The sequence below is a fragment of the Lutra lutra genome, chromosome 2 (genome assembly GCF_902655055.1).
Source record: "Lutra lutra chromosome 2, mLutLut1.2, whole genome shotgun sequence".
Lineage (NCBI taxonomy): Eukaryota > Metazoa > Chordata > Mammalia > Carnivora > Mustelidae > Lutra > Lutra lutra.
The window spans coordinates 40,500,348-40,513,393 of NC_062279.1; the positions used below are offsets into that span (position 1 = coordinate 40,500,348).

General features: G+C 42.5%; 1 protein-coding gene and 1 pseudogene across 6 annotated transcripts in view; one reads left to right on the forward strand and one right to left on the reverse strand.

Annotated features, from left to right (window-relative positions):
* The window catches only part of LOC125092819 (basic proline-rich protein-like), a 299,445-nt gene that overhangs the window by 137,840 nt on the left and 148,559 nt on the right, over positions 1-13,046 (forward strand). The gene's annotated exons all lie outside the window — the stretch shown is intronic.
* On the reverse strand, positions 490-1,488 carry LOC125092821 (40S ribosomal protein SA-like; annotated as a pseudogene).

Here is a 13,046-nt window from a genome sequence, read left to right on the forward strand (position 1 = left end):
TACAATTCTTTTGGGTACATACTTAGAGGTGGAATGGCTGGGTCATATGGTAATTATATTCTTAATTTTTTGAGGAGCTGACACTCTGTTTTCCATAGCGTCCATACCATTTTATATTCTTGCCAACAGTGTACCAGAGTTCCAACTCTCCACAAGAATGTGGAGAGTTCTCCACATTCTCACCACACTTGTCATTTTCTGTTTTGTTTTTGGTTTTTTGATAGCAGCCATCCTAATTGGTGTGACATGGTATCTCATTGTAGTTTGGGTTTGCATTTCCCTAATGATCAGTGATGTTGAGCATCTTTTCATTTCCATTTTCTATTTGTGCATCTACTTTGGAGAAATATCTATTCAAATACTTCGCCCATTTTTGAATTGGTTTGGCTATTTTTGTTGTTGAGTTTTAGAGGTTTTCTATCTAATTTGGGTATTAATTCTTTATCTGATATATGATTTGAAATTTTTTTTCCCCATTTTGTGGGTTGCTTTTTTTTTTTTTTTTTTACAAACTGTTTATTTTCCGTCAACCTTATTTCCATTTTGTTTGCCTCTGTGGAAGAGCAGCTTAAGACCACTCAGTGGTTGTTCCTACCCATTCAGTGGCCTGAGCAGTGGGAGCTGCAGACCAGTCTTCAGTGGCTGGCTGGGCGCTCCAGTCTTCAGTAGGGAACTGCTGAATAGGCACAGAGGGCACCTGCACGCCTTCAGACCAGTCTGCAACTTCAGGCTGAGTAGCCGTGAACTCAGGAGCTGGAGCCGTCCATTCACCCTGGAATTCTTCCTTGGTCACAGCCTTTTCAGCTGCAGCCTGCTCTTCCTTCAATCTCTTCAGGATCTCTGTAGAAGTAGAGATCAGGCATGACCTCCCACGGGTGTTCACGGGAAATGGTGCCACGCATGCGCAGAACTTCCCTGGCCAGCATCCACCACATCAAACCCACTGAGTGAGCTCCCTTGTTGTTGCAAGGGATGGCAATGTCCACATAGCGCAGAGGAGAGTCTGTGTTACATAGAGCAATGGTAGGCAGGTTAACGTAAGACGCCTCTGTAAGAGGCTGGTGGTCAGCCCTGGGATCAGTAACCACCAGAAGTCTTGGCTCTCGGAAGGCTGCCTGGATCTGGTTAGTGAATGTTCCAGGAGTGAAGCGGCCAGCAATGGGAGTGGCTCCAGTTGCAGCAGCAAATTTCAGCACAGCTCGCTGGCCAGTATTCCTGGACGATATGACACTGATATCAGCTGGGTTTTCAATGGCAACAATGGCACAAGCTGCCAGCAGAAGCTTCTCCCAGGTTCTCTTCAGATTTATGATGTAGATACCATCACTTTTCCTTTTGTAGATGTACTGTTCCATCTGGAAGTCAAGGTTGGTGCCACCTAAATGGGTTCCCGCTGCAAGGAATTTGAGGACATCCTCCTCTTTCATTTGCAGGACATCAAGGGCTCCGGACATTGTGAAAGTTTCCCATTAAGTTATGATGGGAATGCGAAACAATGCCGTATGGACCCTTCCCAGGGTAGCGCGGAAAGCTGTGGGTTGCTCTTTAACTCTGTTTTTATTGTCTTTCAATACACAAAATTTTCATGAGGTCCAATTTGTCTATTTTTTTCTTTTGTTGATTTTGCCTTGGTGTCCTATTCAAGAAATCATTGCCAAATCCAATATTATGAAGCATTTGTTTTATGTTTTCTTCTAAGGGTTTTATAGTTTAAATCTTACATTTAGGTCTTTGATCCATTTTTGAGCTAATTTTTGTTAATGGTGATAGGTAAGGGTCCAACTTCATTCTTTTGCATGTGATTATCCAGTTTCCCCCACACAATTTGTTGAAAAGACTGTCCTTTCCCCATTGAATTAGCATTGGCACCCTTGTCAGGAATCATTTGACCATATATTTGAGGGTTTATTTCAGGGCTCTTTACTCTGTTCTCTTGGTCTGTATGTCTATCTTTATGCCTGTATGTTTTCACTAATAAAGCCACAGTCCGCCTGCTTTGTTTCTTTTTCATAGTTCCAAGTAGCTGCTTTTTGTACTTTGTCCTGAGTTTCTATTTGCGATCAGAGGGAGGATGACCCTTGTGGGGGCTCACCGCCATGACAGTTCTATGATTTTTTTTTTTTAAGGTTTTATTTATTTATTTGGCAGACAGTGTCCTGGTTGAAGCAGACGAATTCACTTCGAACTCTTACATACTTGGGTTGACATCTTGGTCCTCACTGGGCTGTTTTTCCTAAGGATAGCGCTGTAATCAAAGATGGAAATGCTGAACTTTCAGTCTTGTATCACACAGTGCATCCTGAAGGCCGACAAGAGGGGAACATAGCAGTACGGAAACCAGCTGGACCACATTGTACATAGCCGCTTTGGCTGCATTATCTCTGCTCTCTTGTTCTGCTGAGACTAGGCCCCATTATCACGAGTGACGGAGTAAAGAGCTGTTACGCAGATGTTTAGTCCTGAGTGTGAGCAACCTCAAAGTCATTTTTCTGTGGCTAGAATACTTACCTCCTCTATTTTCAGCACCTCCGAGGCACGGGCACTTTGGCTGTGAATATGCCATAGTTACATAGCACAAATATGGAACCCAGAAACCCAGCGAACACTCTGAAATCCATATCACCTCTGTTCTCTGCATCCGAGTCCATTTTTAAGGCAGTGGCCATGTGTGTTCCCAGGAAAGACAGTTGTCACCCTAGGGTGTGTGTTCTCATGCAGGTAAGTATGAGGGCATCTGCCTTTTGTTCTTTCTTTTTTTTTTTTTTTTTTTTAAAGATTTTATTTATTTATTTGACAGAGAGAGATCACAAGCAGGCAGAGAGGCAGGCAGAGAGACAGGAGGAAGCAGGCTCCCCGCTGAGCAGAGAGCCCGATGCGGGACTCGATCCCAGGACTCCGAGATCATGACCTGAGCCGAAGGCAGCAGCTTAACCCGCTGAGCCACCCAGGCGCCCCCCTTTTGTTCTTTCTAAGGCTACTTTATAAGTTAGGACATCTTTTGAGATGGCTTTCTGGATTTACTTCTGACTTTTGAAAGTAGGGGGTTAGAAAGGAGGATTTTGAGGATGTCTGTTCTAACAGTCATACATACTGCTTACAACTCAGAGTTTCCCATTACCTTAACAGTGAAACTGTTGTTGCTCAGTAGATGGTCCCATAATGAGCCAGCTTAGTGGTCAGTAATGATGTGTCTTGTTCTTCTGTTTTTGCTTTTCTCAAGTGCAGTATTTTCTTGCTTGTCAAGTTTTATGCACATTGTTTGAAGGCTTTTTCTTCCTTCTGTATGTGATAGTATAAGTGTTTTGTTTTGTTTTGATGAGAGCTGCTGCTTATAATGCTATGGTTAGAATTTAGGATGAATAATAGTTTATAAACTATAAAAGATATACTTCTTGTTTCTGTTTCAAGGGTTAGGTATTATATAATTATTATCTTTAAGTAACTAGAAAGAGGGAAAATAATTGAAATGTTTTCTGCATAGTCTCTTAACTGCATATCATTTAATTTAGATATTTAATAGTATTCTCTAGTTGTCCAGGTCATATGGCAGTTTCCGGCATCCTAAAGGCATGAAGGGAGATGCTTTGCAGTGCTATTAGGAGGAAGCTGAATATGTCTGAGATATGATTCACTCCTCTCGGTGGAAGGGAGCTTTAGTGGGAGGAAAAACTTCTAGCATCTTCTTGGCTGTATGAAAGCCTGAGTGTTTTTTCAGGACTCATTCATTTTCTTTTTGTTCATTTATTAGTGCAATGGATATTTATTGCATGTTCTGCTCTTTACCAGTCACTGTGTTAGGTGGGCGTCTAGAGAAGAGTTCCTTTCTAATACACAGAGTAGCTGAGAGCAGAGAGATGGGGAAGCCAGAGCACTTCTGTGAGTCTGATGAAAAGGATGTCAGGTGTGGGTGGTGGGAATCTGGCCAGAAAGAGAGGAAGAAGTCTGAGCACATGGCTTCCAAGATACGGGTGTCCTGTACAATTAGCGTATATACCATGAGCCTTAACATTGTTTGTGTTCAAGCTATGTAATTCTATTTCTTTACATTTCTCTTGAGGAAATAGAAGCATTATTTATAATACTTTTTTTTTAAAGGCAGAAAATCTAATTGCTCCATAGAGCAGACTGATGAAATTAATTATGGCTCGTTCATGAGGTAGAGTTTTCTGCAGTTATTAAAAATCATATTGCAAAAGAATACTTAATGGCATGGTGAAATACCACTTAATAAGGGGAGGGAAAACCTATAAAACAGTATGATCTCAATTTGGTAATGCTGCATTCTCAATCTGGCCCACCTAGATTACCATGTAGAAATTGCAGCCATCCCCATCCCAAGTGCACGCCCTGTGCCCTGACCCTGCTCGGCTTTTCACCTTTCCTGACCACCTGCTAACGTACTCTACAATTTACGTGTTTGTAATCCTGCTGCTGTTTTTCTGTCCTCCTAGAATATAAGTTGGAGAAGTGCAGGGATTCTTTGTCTATTTTTTTTCACCGATGTGTCCAGCTAAGTCCAGAACAGTATCTGGCACATGACAGATCCTAAAAATAAACAAACAAACAAGTAAATAAATAAATAAAATAAAAATACTGTAATTATTGAATCAATGTTGAAGGAAATGTTTCCATATTTTCTGTATTAAACATGGATTACCTCTATTGTTAGAGGGGGAAAAAGCTTTAAAAAGATACTGTTGAGTCTGAATTCCCCATGTAGACCTTGCCTGTTTATCTGGGGAAGAGGGCTGAGTGGATGATCGGAGTGGACAGAATCAGGCTGTTGGTTGTAGAGAACACGTTAAAATGCCTGTGGGTGATGGTCTGGGTTTGTGCTGGGCTGTGGGCTGGATTTTGAGCCTTCCCTGTTCACCCTTCCTCTGTGTTTCCCCACACTCATAACCGCCTTCATGCCTTGCTCTTTTTTCCTTCCTGGTCTGTATTTTTCTTGGTCCCCATTTTCTTCAGACACCTGCTGTCTTTTTCTGCCTTCGTCCTCCCTTGAATTTCCACGGTGCTTACAGGGTGGGCCAAGTGCGGTGCTCCAGGAGGCCTGGCCTGACGTGACTCGCTCACACTTTCGCAGCTGGCCTTTGGAGAAGCCATGTTTGCCATGGACATTAACCAAGGAGGCCAGAGCCACCACAGTTGGGAGCCAAGGGGACTCTATTTTAGGACAAGAACCATAGAAATACTTTCGGGGCGCCTGGGTGGCTCAGTGGGTTAAGCCGCTGCCTTCGGCTCGGGTCATGATCTCAGGGTCCTGGGATCGAGCCCCGCATCGGGCTCTCTGCTCAGCAGGGAGCCTGCTTCCTCCTCTCTCTCTGCCTGCCTCTCTGCCTGCTTGTGATCTCTCTCTGTCAAATAAAAAAAAAAAAATCTTTAAACACACATATGCTTCACTCATCTCGTGTGTTATCTTCTTTCTGCAAGTAAATGACAAGCTGCTTGAGAAAAAGGCTTCTATTTTCTCCTCTTCTTCCACAGCACATAAACAGTTCTGGTCTCCCAGCTGATGTCACATACTTGTTGGCTGGCCCTTGGTTTCCCATATATAAAATAAATGTTGTTCGTGACCCTTCAGGGATGGCATGAGAATGACTCTGGGGCAGTGCTTCCAGTGCCACTGAGAGCATTATCTATGTATGCACATATATATTTGATGACATTTTGTTATTAATATTTAAAAAGCGAATAAACTGAAGTGAACTGTTCAGGCTAGAACTTGGCTGCGGTGAGCTTTTGCTGTTAAAATTGTACAGTTTTTATTCAGGGAATTCAGATGGATTTTTAGGAAGCGGGATATTATGTAACAGATTATTCAATTCAGTAAATGTTTATTGAGATTCTACTATTTATAAGATGCTACCGGCCCTGAAGGGAATTGTAGAGGTCCCCTGGAAACAGTTTGCAGGCTAGTGGTGGTGGGATTTTGAGGAAGTGAGTAAACAATGCCAAGAAAAGAGAAGCAGCGTAGTACCGGGGGCTTCAAGGAGGGAGAGATTCCATGTGACCTGGGGCCAGGGGAACGTGCATGAAGTAGAGGACATTGGGGTGAGCCCAGAATTCTGTTTTGTTAGCTGGGAGATTGTGGACGTGGGAAAAGAGAGGATGGCAGGTGGAGGGAGCATAATCGAAGAGGGATGGGGAGACAGGGTTTGGGAGAATAGTAGGTTGTTGGTGGGCGGGACTGTGGAGAACACGCAGGTGAGGAGGTCAGAGAGGAAGCTAAAAGGTAGACTTAGGTCATGTGGGGAGGCCTTCATGCTGGAATAAGAAGCTCTGTTCTCAGTCTGCCAAGGGACATTTGGATATTCTTTAACATTAGATACAGGTTTTGAAGGAAAAGGTTTCTACTTTTTCTTTGGTTTGATAAGTAGAAGCGTAACCATATGCCTTTGATATTTGATATTTTGTGGTATTTACAATGGGGACTTTCCTCTCATCATGCAATTATTAAGTGAGGATACATAAAATAAAAAAAAAATCATTTCCAGGAACACTGGTGGTTTTCGTTTATTTGTTTGGTTTTGTTTCTACCACTGTGGTTGCAGAACAAGTGGATTGGGCGAGTGCTTCAGTTTGCTGATTGACCTAAACTACTGTTGGGGAAATGGAAGTAAATCTTAAATGGTTCCGTGATTTTCTCAAAGCCATTTAGCAAATTATTAAAATGCTTTTGAATATAATCCACGTGTCTTGGCTCAAAGAAGTTACGATATCAGAAAATTCATGATGATTTTCAGAATATCATCTATATGGTTGATACCATGTATGCAGTGAGCCTTCTTATCTTACTGCTCTTTCTGTCCATTGCTTTGTGCAGAAGGTGTTTCAGAGTCCGTAGTTCTCTACAACAGACTTAAAAAAAAAAACATTTTGGGCGAAGAATCCAAACCACAATCACTGGAAATTCATAAATTATTTTTCATACTATTTCAAAAGTTTAGTAAAGCATGTATTCCTAACCCTATGTGATTTATGTCACTTTCTCATTTGAAATAGATTAACAGCTTAGAAATATACGGCTAGGAATCTTTGGGTTTAAGTTACAAAGATCAGTTACTTAAGAACTCTTTTTCTTTTTAACTGAGGGTTGCTGGAGGGGAGTGTAGGGGGACGGGGTAACTGGGTGCTGGGCATTAGAAGGGCGCATGATGTGATGAGCACTGGGTAGGTGTTTTATGCAACTGACGAATCACTAAATTCTACCTCTGAGACTAATAAAAAAAAGAATTCTTTCTTTTTATTAAAAAAAAAGATTCAACTCCTTAGTTTCTTTAGCTTTTAAATTTGAAAATATATTTGGGAAGGAAGCAAATTGTAGACTCAGATGTGGAATGTTTGCCTGTGTTTGTAGAAGTGTGCACATGTGTGTGTCTGAGCTGAGGAGAAGCAGGCTGAGGAGCGTCGGTCCTCACACCGCATCCTGGAGGCGACTGGACGGGTGAGGGAGGGATGGAATGAACAGAGGAAAATATGAAGTCTTTTCTCACTTTACATTCTTTTAAAACAAATGGTGACATTATGTGTAATTTTTGCCTTTCCTTTTTTACATTTTTGAGTTAAAAAACAGATACTTGTGAAAACTATTTTTCGTTATGTAGATTACTATGTGGTACATTTCGGAGCAAGTCTCCCCCTTCCCATTGGACATTAAAGGATGCAATATATATGCTGCTCAGGTTTTTACTTTCTTAATGCATTTCTAACTGCTTCTTCTAATATGTGAAGTTTTATAGTTCCTTCCTTTCAACTTTACTATCTTCATTTTCAGAGAAGTTATAATCTGTACTCTAATTGTAGCTCCTAAAATATTTAGTTGAAGGAAATTTCATGGTCATTCATGGAGTTTAATACTTTTTTTCATTTACTTTATCAAGTTTTTGAATTCTTACCAATATTTAATACTCTCGTAACGCAGATATGTGTATAGTATAATTTTACATCTGTGGTGTAACATTTAGCGATTTATGGCCTATGATTTTCACATTCTCTCTCAGGGAACAGCAAATGATCTTCTCAGCTTTTTGAAAGTGCTCCTCCCTTGACGGAGAGACACTACTTTTTCAGATACAAATGCGTTTCCTTACTGTCATTTTGTGGTCATATTGAATTTAGGGTCTTGACCAGTCCTTATTCCAGTCCTGCTTTGTTCAGAGGGAGTGGAACAGTCCTGACCTGTTTCTCTGATTGTTGTGTGAAGTAACATTCAAATCATTTCACACTTTAGGTACTCAGGAAGAAGACAAATAATGTCTTTTGAGGAGAAGATGCTGAAGTAAGTGACTTGGGTGAAAGAAGTAGAAGCGATGGGTTTTCTTCACGGGACCTGCCTTCGTCTGGGCCTTCATTCCCTGAGTTGTAAAGTGAGGACAAGGGTGGGTTGGAAACTTTTAATTCCCCTACAGCACTACATTTATGGTCGGACCCCAAAAGGCCAATAACTTGGACTTTGGGGCTGTGGGAAGAACATGTTTGGAATATCCTGTCGCTCTTCTTCCAGCATGTTGCTGCTCTAGGTTCCATGAGCTGTAGGAGAGCACAGAACAGCTTCCTTCTCCTTCATGTTTCACACAAATAAAGGGAAGTATCATGCGGGTTGCCTGGGATTAAGCAGCTAGACGGACAATTGGAAATGACTCCCCAAGGCGTGAAAACAGCCCACGTCTGGACTGCCATGCGAAGGTGTCATGAATAGAATTTGAGAAGATGAGGAAACTGACTAGGAAGTGGAAGCTGCAGATAAAAAGTCTGGAAAACTGTCCAGAATGTGGGTAGGAGAATGTGGGCCCTTGACCTTGACCCAGAGGGGATACCAAGAGATTACCTCTTGGAAGTTGAAATGTCAAGTTTAAAAGAATAGGGAGTATGCTCGTTTGTCTAGTGGATAATACATTTTTAGGTATCCATTATCCCAGATGTACCCCACAGCCATACCTAATGTGTTAAGTATAGGGAAAATGCATGACCCTTGTCCTTTAACAGGGGAGAGGATCATGCCTAATTCGGTTACAGGCCTGCCCTGGTTCTGACAACAGAACCAGATTCTGTGTTGGGTGGACCGTGGTTCTGCCCTGGGGTTGCACGTCGACCACGAAGGTGGTGAGGTCCCAGATGTTTGTGGTGAGTCATCACCATGCAGGGAGATTTCAAGGTGGGCTGTGAATAGGAGCATTTATTAGAAACATCAAAGTTCCACTCATCGCCTGAGTGCCTTTGAGACAGTTGCCTTTTCTTGATTTTTTTTTCCTTCTGAGTTCTGGCTCCTATGTATTATCTTAGGAGGCAAGCTGGGCAGCATAAATAGACATTTTGTGGCTCTTTAAAACACTATGTTAAAAGGCTGAAGGAACCACAGGGTATTTAACACAATTCAGTAGTGAGTACTTTTACAAACAAATTTGTCTTTTATTTTTATAAGATCAGGACAGTTTGGAGTGGAGTTAAAATGCCAGTTCTTTATTCAGCAACCCTATGAAACCAGTAATGTCTTCATTTCTCCTAGATTTACAGCTTTGAAAAATGTTTTCAGCATAAAATGCGAGTCTGAGGACATTTGGGGAGAGTGTATCAATAACAAGAGGTAATGGGAACAAAGCTGCTCTATTTCTAAGGGCCTGGCTGGAGCCGTTGCATGGGTCCCTCCAAGGATATGGGAGAGTGTCTTGGCCATGGCCATGTTCTCTCCAGCTAGGCGTCGCTTGGCTGGATATTAGAAAAGCCTTTGCTATGAGAAGAGTGCCATTCTTAATCTTGTATGGAAATTGACATTTGTCTGTTGTTTTAAAAATGCCAGTTTCTGCTCAAACCCAGATCTGAAGGCAATTTCAGGGTCATATGAAACTTTACGAGAAGAGAATTATAGTTTTGGGGAGGAGGAGGGCTGGATTATCTCCCTGGCTCTTATCTGTTCTCATACTTAAGAATCCATCTTGATGAATTAAAATTTTTGCTCAACAGAAATGTAGTATTGTATTTTGTCCAAGTTGTTTCAGGTCATAAATCTGTTTCTTTAAGTAGCCTATATGCACTTTAGCCTAGTCTCCTCTCCTCCCTCCCCAACTGGTAATCATTCTTCATAACTTTGTCCAAGGTTCTAGTTGTTGAAGCTTATGGAAATGCTGCCATCCCTGGCCACACATGCCTGCCATGTCAATAAGGCCGTCCTTGCAGCCTCCAGGATTGTCTGTCCCCAGCTCCTGAGCGCATGAATGCCATGCCATTTGGAAGAGAGCCCATGGTCAGAACCCCCCATCCTAGGAGGAAAGGCACATTTGGTGTTAGGTCATTGGTTGTTTTTTTTTGTTTTTGTTTTAAAGATTTTATTTATTTATTTGACAGACAGAGATCACAAGTAGGCAGAGAGGCAGGCAGAGAGAGAGGGGGAAGCAGGTTCCTCGATGAGCAGAGAGCCCGATGCAGGGCTCAATCCTAGGACCCTGAGATCATGACCTGAGCTGAAGGTAGAGGCTTAACCCAATGAGTCACCCAGGCACCCCGGTCATTGGTTGTTTTAAACTGAAGATTCACTCTGGAAGTATTTAGTTCTGAGTAATTCTCAATATGTTTTGTGTTTAGATTTTCTGCGGTTGGAGGAGAAGTTTAAAAGAAAAATAATCACCTGAAGAAAATACAAGGTTTTCATAGTATTTTGGCCTTAAACTACCATAGGAGATAAAAATAAACAAACAAACATAGAATAAGTGGCAACCTGACCCGAAATCATGGAAGATGGACAAATCCATCTTCAGGACTGTGGTTATCTTTAAATACGTTGGTGTTGTTCCAGGGAAATGTTTCCCCAGCTGTCTGGGGAATTGGTGGCATCGCAGAGGCAGAGTGACCATGATCCATGGGAAATGCAACAGCTACATGGGCAGAGCGCGTCACACACCGGTCTTCGTGCCCTCGGGCAGGCATGTGTTGCACTAAGTTTTTTGTCGTTACGGATGTGCTGGATGCTTTAGGCAGACAATGACTGGGTTTCTGCCTTTGGGGGCATCGTGGGGTGGAGAGCTGGAGGTGAGAGGTGTCGTCTCTTTCTGGGGACTGGCCAGAGGCTCAGAGGGGCTGGATGCACATGTGGCCTCCTGGATGGGGGAGAGGATGGCCGCTCAGCAGATGCCGTTAATGCCACAGCAGATGGTCTTGCCTTCTCCCCGTCCCTCACGGTGGCTGGCAGTGACCAAGCCAAATGACAGCATGAACCAGTGTTAGCTGCTGTTACCAAAGGAGTGGAAAAGAACAAATAACCTCTCCTGATGTTTACTACACATACCTCAGTGCCCACCCAGCAGCCTATTTTTCTGGGCTGTGGCCAGCTGCTATGTTTCTCTTCAGGACTCGAAGATTTCCCATCAGGAAAGAGGAAATGATAGAATAATAGAGGCTTTCTCAGGAAGAGGAAATGCTGTTGATGCGTAATAAACAGTCGTTAACTATTTAGATTGCGTGCGATTATTGGATGACGCAAACCTTCTTAACCAAAACATCACCTTAACATTGAACTTTGATTTTTTATTTATTTTTTATTTTTTAAAATTTTAATTTTTTTAAGAAGATTTTATTCATTTATTTGAGAGAGACAGAGCACAAGCAGGAGGAGCAGCAGGCAGAGGGAGAGGGAGAAGCTGACTCCCTGCTGAGCAGGGAGCCTGATGTGGGACTCGATCCCAGGACCCCGAGATCATGACCTGAGCTGAAGGCAGACGCTTAACTGACTGAGCCACCCAGGCACCCTGAACTTTGATTTTTTTAAATCACTGAGAGCGTTGGAAACATAAATTTATGTTATAATTGTTTTACTTACTGAATTTCTTTTTTTTTTTAAAGATTTTATTTATTTATTTGACAGAGAGAGAGAGATCACAAGTAGGCAGAGAGGCAGGCAGAGAGAGAGGGGGAAGCAGGCTCCCTGCCAAGCAGAGAGCCCGATGTGGGGCTCGATCCCAGGACCCTGAGATCATGACCTGAGCCGAAGGCAGAGGCTTAACCCACTGAGCCACCCAGGCGCCCACTTACTGAATTTCAATAAAGAGCAAGAGCTGGTGGAAATTCAGAGAGGGACAACTTTAAAGGATACAAAAGGAGTTGCAGCTGGAAGGGAGATGCTAAAAATGTCTACCCTCTTAATCCTGGAATAGTGAAGACTGGGAAAGAGAATGTTTGAACTGGAATGCGGGCTTTTTCACCAAATCTTGAAGTGTTAGGATGAAAGAGTACTCTAGTCAAGATAAGCGTAAGTTTCATTAGAAGAGACACTGTTCACCCATGGAATTTAATACTGAAGAGGGCGAAAGGCAGGACAGAGCCATGACTTTATTGTGTCAGCGGTAGATCCTTGACAACTTGTATTAGACATTGAGATACACGTGACCTGTAGGCTTCATGAAAAGAGAGGTCCATTTCCTCCCATAATAGCAATATTCTCACTGTTTGTTCCATTATTTTTCTAGAGGCAGAATGCAGACGATGATGAAATAGATCAGGGATGAAGATCTTTATATCTCTTCCAAGCCAGGCTACATGTTTCCTGTGTTACCTAAAAAAATCTGTATAGTAATAATAGTTCTATATTCCAGAACATTGGAAAAGTCTCAACAAAAAGTATAAGCCATGATACCAGAACCCTCACACAAACACTATTGGTTTGGTGCATGCCTTAGATTCTAGACGGTCTTTCATTTTTATTTTTTACCTTCAGATTTTACAAATAGCTCTGCTCAGGGCTGCCTAGTGAGTATGTAAGGTTTTGCAGCATTCCCCCGAGGAGCCCAGCTGGGTGATGATATTATGAGGCACTTCCCAGTTGGTGACTCATCTTCACGTGCTCTGAGCAGAGCTTTTGCCTGGATTCCAGGGCTGTTGCAGGGCTGATGGAATGAAGCTCTGAGCACAGCAGCTCCTGGGTGGAAGGACCAAAAGGTTCTAACCCAGTAGAATGAATTCACTCTAGGAGGTTTGGGGGATGCACACCCTATTTAAGAATCTTATTTTGTTGTGTGTAGAAGGGAGTGGGCTGTTTGGGGCAGAGGAGACACTGG